This window comes from Falco cherrug, chromosome 12, assembly GCF_023634085.1.
Source record: "Falco cherrug isolate bFalChe1 chromosome 12, bFalChe1.pri, whole genome shotgun sequence".
NCBI classification, from domain to species: Eukaryota; Metazoa; Chordata; class Aves; order Falconiformes; family Falconidae; genus Falco; species Falco cherrug.
The window spans coordinates 30,411,329-30,428,606 of NC_073708.1; the positions used below are offsets into that span (position 1 = coordinate 30,411,329).

At 41.9% G+C, this 17,278-nt stretch overlaps 1 protein-coding gene across 4 annotated transcripts in view; it reads right to left on the reverse strand.

Annotated features, from left to right (window-relative positions):
* DAB1 (DAB adaptor protein 1) overlaps nt 1-16,925 on the reverse strand; it is a 168,071-nt gene extending 151,146 nt beyond the window's left edge. For 2 of the 4 annotated variants that reach the window (XM_055724867.1, XM_055724866.1), the window contains exon 1: nt 16,635-16,925. The gene's annotated coding sequence lies outside the window, so the exon portion shown is untranslated. The remainder of the gene's footprint in view (nt 1-16,634) is intronic. The other 2 variants (XM_055724868.1, XM_055724869.1) reach the window with 1 other exon arrangement.
* Nucleotides 16,926-17,278: the final 353 nt, after the last annotated feature.

The following is a 17,278-nucleotide window of genomic DNA, read 5'->3' on the forward strand; positions in this document are numbered from 1 at the left end:
GAAAGACCTAATTTCATTCAAAACTATCTGCTTGCTTCCTCTGAATTTTATAGCTGTATGAGTTCAGACAGAATACAGAACTGAGCAAAAGAAGTGATGATACACTATTAACAAAAACTTTGGTTGAATTTTCTGTGTCTTGTAAGTAACAGGTAATGCTGTCAAGTTTGCTACAAAATATTTATTGTTTTGACTATCTAAAAAGGATAATTTTTCTGCCAGGTTAAAAATAGTACTTCAAGGTAAGAAAAAAAATACTACTAAATGGACAAAGTTCAGCCAGGGTGGTGGTGGAATGTAAAATTACATGATTTCTATTGTATCAAAGTGGGTAATGAAAACCTTCATGTATCTATTCCCATCTCAGGCATACCTATGAATAATTTTAAAGCATAGATGTAACATGCTGCCAATGCTTTTACTCCCGTTTTTGCTCTAGTTGAGTTATAATTTGTACTTCAAAAAGGATCCATTTTCATAGATATTCATACCACCCGCCCTGCTCCAATTCATTTGTTAGCCAAGTGACATTCCAGTTTAAACATTCTGCAGTACCAACATCCTGAATACAGTTATAAACTTCACAGCCGCATATACTAACTAAAGGGACAACAAAGAATTTCTAACACCCTGCTTTTTAAGTCTTCATATAGCTTCTTTTGCAATGAAAACCCTGTAAGTGAAAGGATTTCAGACTCATCCTTTGTGCTGGCTTTTCAGGACATGATGAACATCACAAGCTTCACAAAGACTGTGCACAGTGTGGATGATAAGACACACTCTAGTGTTGTTTTTTTTTCTTTCTCAAGATTTCAACTCATATGTATGACCTCCACAGTTTAACTGATGACTATTCAGTGCATCAGTTACAAAAAACAGCCATTCTCATTTCCTTTACACTCCTCCTCAAAGAAATAAATCAGTACCTTGACTGATTGAAACATTTAACTGTCAGTCATTTTGCTTTGTCCCTTCGCTGCCTCACACCAGCCTGCATGAACTCAAGAGATGCAGAGCAGTGATTAAATTGTAACATGGAGCACTGAGAGCAATAACAAAGTGAGCAGTTATAAACAAATAACACAGTTCTTCATAATTCAGTAAAATACATTATTTGATTCTGTGTGTGGTTTTGAAAGCCAGTCAAAGCAGCATTCTTTTTTACTAATGCAGTAACATTACTGCTTAATAGTGGAAAGCACAGGAGGGCAATATATGGCCTACCAACAAGAGTAAAATGTGTAAGCTTAACAATACAAGTTCATCTTCCTTATGAATAACCTAGGCAGTGCTTTTATTAGATGAGATCCATTGTTTCCCAATCTGCAAATTACTTCCTGAATCTATTAACTATAATGGGAGAAATGTATTTTTCAGTCTTAATATCGAGGGGGGGGGGGAACCCACACAAAAAAAAAACCCACAGTCTAAGCAGGTGAATCTAAACTGACAACAAGGCCAACAAAAATTTTAAGTATGCAATCACTGGCTCCCTATAACACTAAAAGGATTTTTTCGAGGGTGGGAGCACAGAGATGAAAGGATTTAAGTGTAAATTATACAATGATAGTACAATTCTGGAGTATTACCATGCGTGTGAGGGATTATTAAAGATCAGGTAGATTTTTCTAGCCTTACTTCAGACACCTCCAGGGAAACAAATTCTGCAATGCTCTGTAGGAGATAAAGAACATTCTGAGTATATTAAAAGACTCATAGATATAATTCCGTGAACTACAAGCTTTCTTTGTAACTCAGATACCTTGAAGTGCACAAAACTTCTATCATAGTCCTTCATATGTTTTTGAAGGATGACATTTCCACTCACTGACTTAGTATTTGCATGCCTTGAATTCTCTAGTGAGGGCCCAAGAACAGTAATACTATTTTTATTCATATATCTTCCTCTGCCTAAATTCCAACACCACAACTGCTGAACAAATACAAAAGGCATAGCATCTGAATCTGCCCAAGTGCTGCGAATACATGCACTGCATTCCTCCTTCTTCAGAAGCTCTCAATCACTTCTTAAGTGTAAGAGTTGGATTCATTTTCTAAGCCACTCACATTTCAAATCCTCTTCTCACCAAGGCCCAAACACCAGCACAGTTTAAACTCTGTTCTCCTGTCAAGGAGTCAACAGGACTCTTGGTATCAATGACTTTTGCACTCTACCTCACAGGAGTCATCAGCTGTAACACGTGCCCTCAAAATATTCAGTCGCATGCGGTAACAGAAGGCAGCAGGCTGTCCTACAGTTCCCTGACTGAAACACCAGACTCGGTACCTTAATGAGTACACAATCTGTACACAATACGCTCTTCCAATTACCTCTTAAATCTTTGATCTCAAGGTCAGGTATTTTACGGAAAAGTTTCAGCAATTTATTTATGATGCTGTTATGAACAGTAACATTGCTAAATAATTCCTTGTAAGTTACCTATTTAAATTTTCTCTACTCAGCGCTAGGGCTGGAACGAGTACCTACAGTTAAGGTTGCCTGGCACTTCCCGCTGTAAGAGTCTCCTTTCAATTGCTTGCAACTTTGCCAGGTTTTTAACTGTTCAGGATACAGTTTTACACATCAAGTGTGTCTGCTTTGGATTTGGTGATTTTCAGGACATGAGGAAGGAGAAATGAGTTGAATCACTTCCAAGATTTAGACTGTAGGAAAATACTGTGTTTTGACCATGTTAAATAATCATCAATAACTTACATTTGAAAGGTTTTCTGGGTTTTGAAATTGGGACTCTCATTTGCTCTTCATATCACAGATCTGGTTTTCTTGCTAATCCTAAGAAAATAAAAAATGACCCAACAAAAACCCCAAACAAACAAACACACACACCCCCAAAAAAACCCCAAAAAACCAAAACCAACCACCCCAAACTACCTAAAATAAAAAAATCACATATTTTACACTTGCCCAAGGATGACTCCTTTATAACTAAATCCCTCTACACTATCACACCTCCTGCAACCTCCAGAGGAACCAAAATGTGCATACTCCTCTAAATGTTGTCCTGGAAAATGGGCTATCTTTATAATTACTGCTCTGAACTGAAATTACACAAGCCAGTGGAACTGACAGCAAGAGGTTCACCTTTCTGTTAAGGCATCCAGTGAGCTGCTGAATTTGAATGCAGAGGCAGGGAAGAGAGGAATACACTTTGATGTGAAGTCTTGTACCAGAAGAACCAGAAGGGAAGAATTTGTGACTGTTATTTAATAATGGAGGACTTGGGAGGTTTAGACAGGGAGTCAAGAGGTAAAAACAGCTTCAGGGGAGGGGGAGGATTAAAGTGGATGGAGACAGTCATCTGTAAGAGAGTTGATGCATCCAGATGAGAAGCCAGGAGGAAAGGAGAGCTAACTTGTGGTACCCAGAAAACCGGGATTAGGAAGTAACATGAAGAACACACATGAAATTTGCCTTTATGCAGGGTCACAAAGAACACAGCAGAAGCTGCTGCCACAGCTACTCATGCACCCTAGGAAAGACAAAAAACATCTGGTCTCGATGATGCACATGGATCTCAACACAGTGTGAATAAAATGGAGTTGTATTTTACTTATTATGTTAAAAAGCAAGATCATCCCACCAGCACTGCTGTACTTGTTGAGTACTGTAAGCTGAATTATTTCAAATACTTAATTTCATTATACAAATTTTCTAAGACGACATAAATTAGGGCATATGCTTCATAATATTTTCACTTCCTTTCCCCATAACCCATTTTGCTAGTTCTACACTTCATCAATTTAAACATTATTGCTAATATGTTACATTTAAACACTGTCACAAGAGAAAAAAAATCCAAATGTCTAATTAGAAAGCTATGATGGCCATTCTAGAAAGCAGTGTTACATTTTCTACCTATGTTCAATACATATGAAAGCATTTTAGTCAGAGGCAAATGTGGAGCTTACAGGCCTACAGGTTTCTGTGCAGAGCAAGAGCTTTCTTACTGCTTACTTGGGTACAAGGTGAAACAGAATCCCCAGGGTACAGAACCCCTGTCTGTAAGATTTACAGCTACACAACAGCAGCATAAAGCATTAAACTAGAGCAAGACAATGTCTGTTTTACCACAGTGCAAAACCAAGGGCAAGTAACATTTTTATGTTAAGCATAACACATTTCTACACACAACTGAATCAACAACTTTAATATATGAAGATCACTTAATGGCAGGATGAACATCTCTAACACTAGAAAAGTTAACTGCTAAGATTAGTTAATATCGGAAAAGCTGTTTTCTTACCCAAACCTTTGTACTGAAATGTGACAACAATCTTTCAAACACCAACAGGTGTTGGGAAAGCATGCAAGAGCAAAACTAAAAGAAGAAATGCATGGAAAAGCTTTCACAAAATACGACAGCTGAGGTTTCCATTACAATGAATTATCTGACTTACAATCATTGCAGAGATTTACAAGGAACAGTTTTACAAACCTTTGTGAACATATGTGAACACCACTTCTTCAAAATAAGCAAGATACATTTCTGTCATATGCTAAGAATTCTTCTACAGGTTGTATTAGTGTCTTAAAAGCATCAATGATCCATCAGAATTATCACAGGAGGGGATTCAGAGTTATGTTTGGGTTTTGAATGCTAGAAATATGTAACCCTTTGTACTACAAAAACACTGGGCTGTTCAAAAAAAGAATACACATCATATTCATCTACACATACACACGCTCCTGAAGAATTAGGCCAGCAGACAACATCTTTGAAAACACCAACAATTAAAAAGGTATCCCATTCCAGTTTATCAACAGACCACTACACTGGTTCACAAGTTACTAGTTAAATACAAATTATTCAGTGAATAGAAAGAGAGGCCTTGGATAATAAAATATTATACCTATGATAGCAACTGTTTCTTTTCTGTACTGTGACTTTTTCCTAAGCTGTTTTTCACATGGTATTTTTGAAGTACTATTGGGTACACTGTAGCGTAGCTTCTAAGGCCGTAACAACAAAATGCAATGGGCTTCTTTAAAAAGGTAACCATTGGCATGTGATTGGAGGTCGGAGGGTCGATACGACTGTTTCCTGGGTGCCAAAATTCAGAGAGTTTCTCTTCCTAAGTGTGGTATATTGTTATGAGAACACAAGACAGACCACATTAGCGATCCTCCTTTTATAGAGAAGTATTTATAGCTCTCATGTAATAATACATGTATCACATATATATTATTAAGATCTTTTTCATAAGCTTTCAAATTAATCTTTAAAGAAGTGGAGAGAACCAATAACCTTGATTCCTTCAGGCAAAAAAGCTGCATACCACAACCAGACTCCTACACTCACGGGCATTAATTTCTCCTGTGCCTAGGTCAATACTCCACAGGTAAGTTAGACCTCCTCCCTGCTGTAGTAGTCATTTACACGGTATTTGCTCCTCAGTATGAGTGACCGTAACTCCTTTAGCTCCAAGCTCTTTGCAGAGCACTGCAGACATACTGAGTTGCTGCACCATGATTAAGTTTCCTTCTCACAACACTGCGCAGACATACATTAAGAATCATTACAAGTTATTACTAGCACCTCACCAAAATGTTACACTAGGATTTTTCACTTAAAGGAAATTTGTTTTTAAAAAGCACTTTGTGAACTCTACTACAAGTTGCAAGGCATTTTAGTCTCCCATGTCTATTTCTCATGTTTTTATTACAATGAAGAACAGGTACAATAGATTAATATTTAGAAGAACTTCTACTTGCATCCTTATAAACTGTTCTCCTATGAATTAGTTATTTGATCTCAACATATACAAACAGCACAAAAAATACATTGTTCTTTGTACTGCTCTGTAACCCATGTGCTTATCTTCTGCTAAAAGCTTCTCTTCAAAGTGCTATTATTAATTGTCAGGCATTGGAACTGTTCCTCCAGACATCATCCCCCATACTTTCAAGACAGGCAGACAAGATTTTCTCCACTTTTTGCAACTAAAGTACAAGCTAAAGTACATCTGAATATATAACTCATTCTATTTAGCACTGTGCTCTCCCTAATGCATCCAGTATAGCCAGCTTCTTACAGGAAGTAGTTGCTGAAACAATTAAGACTCTTCATAAGGACTTAACAAGATTAATATACACTACGCCATCACATCGGCATCTTGTGCAGTGGTACCAGAATGCTAAGGATGCAGTCCAACAGAAATACATCAGCAGTGACTAGGCCTCTATAACAATCTCCTGTAACTCTAGGCTGAACTTTTCCACATTTTATTAATGTGAAAACTGGAGAGCTATTACAAACTAATTCTATTGTTCTTGATTACAACTTAGGTCAAAAGTTCAATTTATTCTTAACACCTGCAACATTAATGTCTGAAACAGGAAGGCATCCTCACAGAACCTGGTTCCAGTTTCTTTTTTCCGATATTGTTTGAATATACAACAGTAACCCTACGCTGATTTCCAGAATGTTTTTTGGACAAGAAACCGTACATACCCTAATTTCTTAGAAACCAGCACAATTTCTGGTGGTTTCCTGATGTCTACTTCTCATAACCAATCAAACCCTAAATGGTCTTGAAAAAATCCAGTGTTAGTCTCTCATGAAAACAGATAACCGCATATAAAAATGAAATGCATTCACTATCATTCAACATAGAGTACTTATCTGAAATAAATCAATAATCACCGTGAAGCAGCAAAAGATAATACAGCACAGTCCACCAAAGTGAGAAGAAAAATCTCAGAGGTAGTCCATTATACACATTAAAATTGATACTATACTGCTTTACGCATTGTCTATGTGCAAATTATGTACATACTTCAGCCACAAAAAAGAAAACAACAAGACAATTAATTCTTGTGTTACTGGATCCACAAAACAAATGACACCTACCTGTACTATTTTCCTTCTCTGTACTGTACTTCCCATCTCCACCAAAAAGTTCCATCTAAAAATACTGATTAGCAGAATCAGCCACCCACAATATTTACGGGTCACTTGCAATCTGTTCTTTGAACTAAAGATGGTCTTTGCAATAAAGAACAGAGTGAGTTCTCTACACAGGCTTGAGCAATATTTCGAAGTTTGATGCACATGATCTGCTCCCCTGGATTTCTGCTGTCTGGAGAAAGCAAGGCAACTGGAATTCAGTGCCTGAGAACAGGATTCTTCTAACCTAAATTTTAGCTGTCAGGAGTGGGTATCTGGCATAAACTAACAAACTAGGCTGCTTCTACAAAGAACGGCAAGTGACAGAACCATCCCATGGAGAGTCCTGCCATCTCTTCAGCTTATCCAAGAGCCCAACTGAACAAATTATGCAAGAACGGAACACGAGAAATGCTACATTCAATAGGGACAACCACATGTAAGCAGCTCGTTGGATCAACAGTTCTGCCACAAAAAACAGAGCTGCAGAGAGCTTCTTTATGAAAATCACATGCTGTTCTTTGTCAAGCCCAAAATCGGGAGTGCTGAAGTCTCAGACCTGTTTTGCGGCTCGGTAGTTATTTTTCTAGTGTTGTTTCACAGCATAAAGAGGATTTCATGTCCTCTCCAGGATCACCCTGCACTGAAATCCACGAACTGAAGCTTGGCACAGTGGGATCCACTCAATAACAATTCTCACTTTTCTCTGAGGATCTGTATGCACCAAAATCAATTAGCGTTTGCTACAAATGTAACATAGCAACAGCATACAAACCCTCACTTGATGTAAATCAGCATAGTTCTTCTGATTTGAAAGAACTTGACTAAATTTCATCAGCTGTAACTCTCACACAGTGCTTCTGAATAGCTTGCTCTATCACTAGGGCAGCAAGGATCATAAAATTTGAGTGCCAGGAACAGTAAGTGGTCAATTCTGTTTGTTACCCTCTTTAGGACTTCTCAAACATTTTATTTCCCTTGTTTTCAGAAGGAAGAAAAATGGGGTCTGAATATCTGAAAACTATCACACAGGGATGGTAGGTGGAAAACTGTCCTGAAGCCATAAATCGGAGATTTGATTACTTCAGCAGCCACATAAAAAAACCCAAACAAACCCCACACATTTATAAAATAACCTATTAAGCTCACTGACATTTTTTTACTGTTCTTAAACTTTAGTAAAGTGCCAACACGCTGTGTGAAGTAGCACTTCCTGTTGATTTGTTTTGTATTAATTATAGTGTAATTAAAAAGGGGAGTCTTTACTGCAATCAGCTACCAGGTGTTTTAAAACAATAAAAAGGACCTTAACATTTTCAAATGATACTACCAGTGTTACTGTAGCACACTGACCAAATTTTAGAATGCATACACATTTAGGGAAGCAAATCCTAGCATGGAAAAACCTTCATTATGTTAAAAAAGGGGGGAAACTCCCTACCAACTGGGAACACCCTTGATATTAGTGGTATAGCTGCTATGTTAAGACATGAACACCTAACAGGTCATCTACTCCTGCCATTAAAAGGTTTGAATTTACTAATACGCTTCAGAGCCTGAAGAAAACTCACATAAAAGGCAGTTACAATAAAACTGTGTATTTTGTTACATAAAGGAATTAAAGGGAAAATTGAAATATTAATAAAATATTCACTGCACTGCCTGCTGATGAACTAAATAGCAGTGCAATTTCATGGATATCAGCTGGATTGCATTAAAGTTTAAAAGTATTTAAGGTTTTTTTCCTACTTACACTTATGCTTGGCTTAATCGTGTAGCTAGCTGGAAATTCTAGCCCTGAGTCTTCTACTGCAGCAATGCACTAAAGTCCAAGCTATCAGTGCACGAGCAGCCCATCACCATTAACTTCAAGAGCCTGCAAAGACCTAGGAAGCAGAGTCTCCTACACCACCATAGCCACAAGCAAAATACAATGTTAAAAATTATTTGATGGTAAAGGTTATTCTAGGAAATAAAAAAAAAAGATAAAGCTGAAATTCTTCATGCTAACTACACGCTAAATATCCCCACCATTCTAAACACAGAGGAAATTCTTCTTTCCTCCCATCAATACTGACAGATTACTGTGAAAGAGAATTAAGGAAAGGTATGAACACAGTAAGGGGAGAACTCAAGTGACCTACTACATGTTAATCTGGCAAAAAGCAGATGCCAATTGAACTGTTATGGCCAGTCTCCAGGCAGAGACTGACAGGTCCTGGAAATGCTGTCAGATTACTAACACACTGTCTGCTTCTGCATGAGCACTGAATCCTGCCGGCTTGGATCTCTTCATTCTGGCTTGATCTCAGGGACTACTTGAGGCACCTGAATAAATCCAATGAAGGTTAAGCAAGTTGAAATGCTCTTTTTCTGTGCCATTTTAGCATAGTTTATTAAGAGCTGCATCTCAAGTAACTAGGGACAGAAATGAAACTTTTTTTTTTTTTCCAGAATACAAAGATCACCCACATTTTCCCCTCACTTACTTCAAGTCCTGGAAAAATATTTATAATCCTTTAGGTTGAGAAACAACCAGTATGATGCCTGCTATTCTTTATGTAACCCACCTGTCAGTATAGAAGAGTTAGGTAAAAGAAAAATAAGAAATGTGTACTGCATCAATTGGATTGCCAGTAATTGAAGTTCTTCATTTTCAAATGGGCACACTTAAAGATTTTGCACTTCCAAATTCTAAAGGTGAAGCTACAAATGTCAATAATCTCATTTAAACATTTCAATTGATCAATAAAATTACTTTTGGTAGGTACAACTAAGACATCCATATGTTTAAGAAGCTACTTTATGCTGTCCATTAGTGAGTCAACTTTTCACCAACAACAGTTGGTATGAGAGCAGGTATGAAACCAGATGACCAGATAAAATAATAATAAAAAATAATTCCCATGACTTGAATATAGCAACACTGCATAACGCACAGCAACTTTTGAAACTTCTTGTGCTTACTGGAACACATGCATTTCCAATCATTTAGTGGTATTTAAATATTATATCAACTGATATTCTTAATGCCCATTATTGTTCAGTCTGCATATTTTTCCATTTTATAAAGAAATATTTTAAAGTTTTGTAATTGATCATTTTTAGATTGTGGATTTTCTTCCTAGTTATGTATGTTGTGAATCTCAAAGATGGCCAGAAGAGGAATAACCATAGCGATGTGACACTGTGGGCATTCCATCAAGGAATCTCTTTTGGTTTTGATTACCATTTGCATGGGCTAAGAACGCTATACAGTGCATCTCCTGTCCTCTCTCTCATGTTGACCACACACAGTCCAAGAAAAATGTAACCACATACAATTTGTTCCACAGCTGGAAAAGAAGTAAGACCTTTCTTATTCTGCAGAGAGCTAAAACAAGAAGAGTCACCCAGTGACTGTCAAACATATTAACTCGCTAATCACTCATCCCTTCTGAAGGGGGGTTTATGCTCAGCTGTTGTAAAATGGAAGTGGAGGGGTAAACAAACTCTAACTGGAAAGCCGAAAGGCTTTAAACACTACATTTTAAAAGAGAAGATATACACTTTTAAGCAAAAAAGCAACTCTTGTCAAAAGAGATGAAGCAAAATCTCCCTGAATGACACTGAATAAGCATAAGAGTCTTGCAGCTGGATACTTATTCTAAAACCAAAGAGCTGTTTTCATGTAACTGTTGCTATGATCTTGGATTTCTGCAGACCCACAACCTTCCTAAGCTTTCCAAGAATAAAACTGTGTAGGTTTAAAAAGTTCTTTTCCAAAACATGAACATACGTAGATTGATTGATAAGCTTCTGAGCGCACCTTGGGACCTAATACAGATAGACCTACGGGCGCTACTACTTAGAGAAAAACACCTGAAAAGGGATTTGCAAACTAGGAACCACTTTTAGAGGCCACAACTGCAGTGCCTGGATGCTAATCAGCTCCCAATTAGCTTCAAAGCATGCTGGCCCCAACAAATACATTCAGTACCACTTATCATCAGCAACCCTGTGAAGAGGAAATGCAGCAATCACCCCACAGCAAAGCACACCTACCAGTATCCCTATAACATTGATGACAAAGATATTTATACTGCTTTATGCTACAAGAAAAAGCATTTTGGGGAGATTCCAGCTCCGCCTTCAGTAATAATGGGAGGACTTCGTATTAGAGAACTCTTGATTACCCTCAGTACTAAACAACCATACACATATTCAAGTATGAATAATTCTAGCAGCCTTAGTATTATCTCTTGATTGTCTGCCTTTTCACCAATGTCCTCTAAATGTAATTTTCCAGTAACTACCCACTGAGGAAAAGCACCTCCTGAAACCACAGGGACACTGCCTTACACCTAAATCTGAAGTTTTTGCAAGACAGCAATATGCCTGCTAAGAGAAAACAAAACGGCAAGCACACATGCATGATAGGATTATTTGATCCAATACAATATAAATTAGGTCAGACTCCTCTTTGGAGAATTCTGTGTCAAGAACTAGGTGGTCCACTAAATTTCTATTCATTTGCCTTCAGGCTTGGGGAATTGCAAAGACTCTCAAGAAACTGATGTTCTTCTACCCACAAGAGTAACCAGTATTGGGGGGGGGGGGGGGGGGGGGGGGGGGGGCAGGGATGTTAACCACTTGACAATATCTGGAGAGCTGAGAAATCTTGCTACAATAAAAAGAGCAGCTAATAAATCTTTGCATCTATGTAACACATGCATACATACATGTATCTGTACACAGAGATATACAAAATTCAATTACAGAAAAAACTGCAAGTGCTTCTGTGTACTTAAGTATTACACTGCCCTATTTCTTCACATTGTATATATCCTTAAGAAAAGGAACAATTTCTGCATCCTCATTAAACCAACAGTAATGGAATGCCAGGAGAAGCACTATCTGTAGAAAGTGCAAAGGATTACAGGCTGGAAACTCTGCCCTGAGCCTGCTCCCCAGCAGGCTTCTCCTGCTCAGGAACACTGAATTTTTAAAACCTTACCCACAATTACCATCCTTTCCGATTCTATAAGCAACTAAAGTAAATCTTCACGCCTCCAAGGGCCAGAAGAGCATGCCAAATACTTCACATATCTTAGAAGAGGACTGAATCAGAGCAAGATGTGACAAGTAGCCCTTTAGCAGTCCTGTTGCTCCACTGTGGATGGATATGGTTAGGGCACGCAACTGAGTCTAAAGAGCTAGGTCTTGGATAGCTGCTTCCCCACAGCTGGGGACCTGACAGCCTACAGCCTTTGCACCTGCAAAGACACACAACTGGCCATTCCAGGGTATGAGCTCCACTGACTCCTCAAAAAGCAATATACTGATAAAGAGACAAAACCTGACAGGTCCCTCTCTGATCTGGTCCTTCAAAATGGTACAAGTCTTGAAAAGATCCACCACGGAAAACAAGTTGCACAAATCCTACGGTAACCAGCAAAGCTCATGCTAGCAGATTCTGGCAGAGGATTTGTGTAACTGAACCACTGAGAAGAAAGAGCATTAAGGACCTGTCACTACAACCTTTTTTACAAAAACTTCTTACAATGTTTCTTGCTCAAACAACTGAAACTCTTTCCGAGAAGAACAGGAAGTCTCATACTGCACAGCTGAAACCAACAAACACCGCTTATACCTGTAACACTCAAAAATGTGTTTGGTGCTTGTGTAAGATTTGATACACAGATGAGGTTGCACACAGTAGCATGGCAGCTTTCCTGTGACTTACAGTATTGGGTTTACTCACTTTTTCTAAGTTGTGACAATTCTACTGCCTTGAAACAGAAATGGAAGATAGATTCATGGATGAAATTCTTAAACCACCACCATGAAATGCAATTTTGCTGTAGCTGGACTGGGCAAAAACTAATGTTAAAGGCAAAAACGTGACAATTAAAATATGAAAATGAAAACGTTTAAATCTGATTAATTACTTGGTTTAGAATATATGCTTTTCATTCTACTGTATCAAAATACTCATAATAAAACAGTGCAGCTGATGAAGTCAAGCACTCCCCCTTACAAAGGCTGGCAAATTTGCAGAACAGCACTTGAGGTTCAGATTAGTAAAATCCTAATGAATATCTACTCTAATACCCATGTAATTTCATGGAATGCATTTGCAAGTGGTACAAAAAAAAAAAAAAAGGGGGGGAGAGAGAGAGAAAACAACTACTGGCACAACTGAAGTCCAGACTGTGATTTTAGTGTCAGTTTAAGAGACTTAAGTGACAACAACCTAGAAGAAAGAAGATCCTGGTTCAACCCCAGGAAAGGAAGAATTGCAATAGAGATTACCAGTTCTTTCCCAGATCACAATATGCCTCAATCTTGCACTGTAAGCACCAATGTCAACATACCCAATTTCATCATTTTTGTCCCAGACACCAAAACTGTTTCCGTATTTTATCCAATTATTTCTTTACCAGAAGCACCCACTCCTTCCAGCACACCGTATGAGTAGCTGGATGCCCAGCACCAGCTCTTGAAAGACTTTCCTGGAACTACATACATAAATGTTGCTTCTGCTGCCCTACACGTTGCAAGGCTTTACACTTCCTTTTGGAAGCCAACACCTGGCATCTCTGCACCTCAGCTTCCTACCCCTAAAAACAGGGTAGTACATAACTTACTTTATCTCACAAATCCACTGGGCAGCTAAATGCTTTAAAGACAGAACTAGTACTGAACAAACAAAGCAGCAGAAGGGCTAAAGACAAGCGCCGCTGAAACGATATCGAATAGTACAGGACATACAAGAGTCAAAGTAATAGCGTACTTTTATTCCTAAGTAATTGGCTGAGCAAACATTTTGTCATCCAGCAACTCTGATTAATTTTGCAAGAATGCTTGGGTAGTGTATATAAAAACCAAGTCATTACCTTGACTAAACATTGACTTGGACAGTTAACTTTAACCATGAAGACCTTGACTAAATATTGACTGGGAAAGTTAATTTAAACTATAAAGTCTAAAAAATCTTGTTCCTCTTAACTAGTATTTGCCATCACTTTAAAATGTAAACTTTAAAATGTAAAAATAGAGGTTCTCCCACTTAACCAATATTTAGCTGTTGCTAAGTTCAATACAACTATCCTGTAAAATTTGAAATCTAAAATATTTAAAAGCAAACAGGCCCGTTAAGGATGAGACAGAAGGTCAGCCTTCATGTGCTTTACTTGAGCAAGGACTTCTCAAAAGTATTAGGAAAGAATCACAAGGTTGATGGTTTAAAATTATTTTGATACACATTTAAAAAACTGTGCCTTGTCCAAAGAACCAAGCAGGCTGACCACCAGGACAATGTGTTCATTCTGGTACCTCTACTTTTGAGGTCCTAGTAGTAGCTACTTCAAGTCTACATCCGCCACTACTGGCATCACTTCATCATGTGAGGCAATGGGCCAAAGGACATGCACAGGGTCTTTCAATAGCTGAGGAAAAAAAAAAAAACCCACACCAAAAAAAAAAAAAAGAAAGAAAAAGAAGAAAATCAATTTCAATCCTCCTAAGATGAAACCACTGATGTGTGCAGTCACTAAAGTCCCAAAGGTAATCCTACAAGAAAACATGACGGTGTCCTCCATCACTGTGCTGAGATACTGTTAAAGTGCAGCAAAACCACGTATGAGGTACAGTCCAAGATCAGCACCTGTATCAAAACACTCTAAGCAATAAATCTGAACTTCTAGACCAATGTGAACAGTGCATTTTAAATGTGTAACGAAACAAAGTGGTAATGACAAAAAGGCAAAGAATCTTACACTTCAGAAAGGCATTATGTGTTTGGCTACAGAAATAAACAATGACTGTGAATCCTGCACTAATTCAACCTACAGTTTCATTTCAAGAGTTTGAAAGCGCCTTTTAGCTTTGCACCTTAATTCCTTTTTTAATATATCAGCTGCCTTTAGTGCACTCAATGAAAAATAGCTTAAAAGCAAATATAAAAGATACAAATCTCAGACAGGAACAGTAATATCAAACTAAGTGGTGAAAACTTGCTCTTCCATTATTTTTGAGTATAGTAGTAAGGAACAGATTGACACTGGCATTGGGGGAGTGGGGGGTGGAGAATGAAAGAACAATAAACAATACAATCATCAGTAGTTTAACACAGCGCTGTGTCTTGCAACGGAAACATACTGTGAAACAGCTTGCAAGATAAGCTTCATCAACGATAAGTAATTTTTATTCCGTTTGAGTGGTTGAAAACAATAAACATGATTAAATGCTTCAGACATGCATTCAGAATTTAGACAAATGGCAAACAGTTCCAAGGACTCTGCTTTTAAAAGTACTTTGGGGAAAGACCTAACGATTAACCGGTATGAATCGTACAATACAACAGAAGTCCGGATGGAAATTAAAAACTTCCCACGCATCTGCAAGCTCCACGACCCTACGAACCAGAAAGGAGCTTTGTTATTTACTGCTCAGACGGTTACCGGCCCCCGGCCCCCATCTCCCCGCTTTACCATCCGGAGGCACGGTCAACGCGCCAGCCGCGGAGGGCACCCCGCACGGCACAGCGGGGCGGCCTGGCTCGGGGGTCCCGCGGGGCCGCCCCCCGCCCCGGCCCGCGGAGGGCGGCCGAGCTGCGGTGCCTTCCCAACTTGAAGCTAATGCAAGTAGCTTCTAGTTAAGATGTTGCTGGTGATTTGGTGGCCGTGCGCAACAACAACAGCACCCCAAAACACGGGTTGGTTGGGGTTTTTTTGGTTGGTTTGTGGTTTTTTTACAAAGTAAAGGCTGTAAAGGAGAGCTATACGGACCCGCGGCACCCGCACAGCAGCTGCTGGCCGGAGCCCCGCTCTGCTCGCACACCGAGGCCCGGGGCTCCCCCCCGCAGCGGTTCCCGAGCCCAGGCACTGCGGGGCGAGCTCGCCCCTCACCCCGCCCGCCGCCCCTCAGCTCCGGGCGCCATTTCCCCGCCGATCCTCTGCGCGGCGTCTCCGGCCGCTTCTGCACCTTCCCGGGGACGGCAGCGACGGCGCAGCCGAGCCCCGCCGGGATCCCTGCCCGCTGCCCGCTGCCCGCCGGCGCCGCGGCCCTGGCGGGCAGCGGGGGGCGCCTCCCCCGGCACGGCGCTGAGGGGAGCGGGCGCAACCGCCACCGAAGGCGCGACCGGCGCTTCCAGCTAAAGGGCGGCTGCGGCTGAAGCGACCGAGAGCTGCGCGGAGCGGCTGCACGCCCAGCCCGCGGGGCGGCCCCGGGGACCCCCGTCCCCCGGCACGGCCCGGGGGGCGCGGCGGTGGACCGCCCGCAGCCCAGCGCGTCTGTGGGTCCCTCTTCCATTTTTTTTTGTCTTCCCCCCCCCCCCCCCCCCCCGCCTTCCCGGGGACGGTGTGTCCGGGCTGGTGGGGGACGAGAGGCCGCCTGTGCCCCGCCGCTCGGCTGGGCGACGGCAGCCGCGCACCCCGCGCCCCTCCAGCCGGCAAGTTACCGCCACTCGCAGGAGATTCCAGCCCTTTCCCCCCGCCTGCGGGTGACGGGAGAGAGCTGCGGGGAGGACGGGTAAAAATAAAAAACTTCCTTGGGAGACCGGTTGCCCTGCTGTTCCTGCTGCGGGGAAGAGGGGATCCCCCCCTCACTGGAGGGAGCCCCGCACCCCGCCACCGGCGCACCCCGGGGCGCAGCCGCCCGCCCCGCACCTGCTGCCGCGCCTGCCCGGGTACAGGCACACACCCCTCCCGGCCACCGAAGGGAGAAGGGAGCCGGCACCCTCACCTGCCCCTGCGAGCCCTCTCCTCCTCGCATTCCTCTGCTCCCCATCGTGGGCGCAGCAGCTGCTGTTATTCCTTAGGATACACATGGCTCGTCCATGCTGGGAGAGCCGCCTTCCCGCGCTGCCTGCCCTCTCCGGCCCCCGCCAGTGCGGCGCTGAGGCCAGAGGGAGGGGAAAAGGGAGGTGTGTGTGGCGGAGGAGAGCTGCTGATGAGGGGTCGGTCTCCTCCTCCTCCTCTCCCAGGGCTGGGGGTCTCGGCGCCGTTGGTGCAGCTGGGCAGGGAGAAGGGGGGCGGCCGGGGCGGGATGGAGGGGGGGGGGGGGGGGGGAGGGGAGCCTGGCCGGGCTTTCCGAGCTGAAGGGCGGGCGACGGACCGACGTCGCGCCCGCTCGCCCCCAACCCGTCACTCGCCTCTGGGGCAGCCTGGTGTGCGGGAGCGGCTGGTGGCCCCGCCAGGGCAGCGGTCACCTAGCGGTGTCGGTGGAAGGGGCTTCTCCGGGGCGAGGGGCTGGAGGGGCGCGGGGAGGGCGGCCCGGCCGCGCTCCCGCCCTCACTGACTGACCGACCGACTGACCGGCCGCTCTCCCGCCCTCACTGACTGACTTAGCCGGTCAGTCGGTCAGTGAGGGCGACCGGCCGGCCCCTG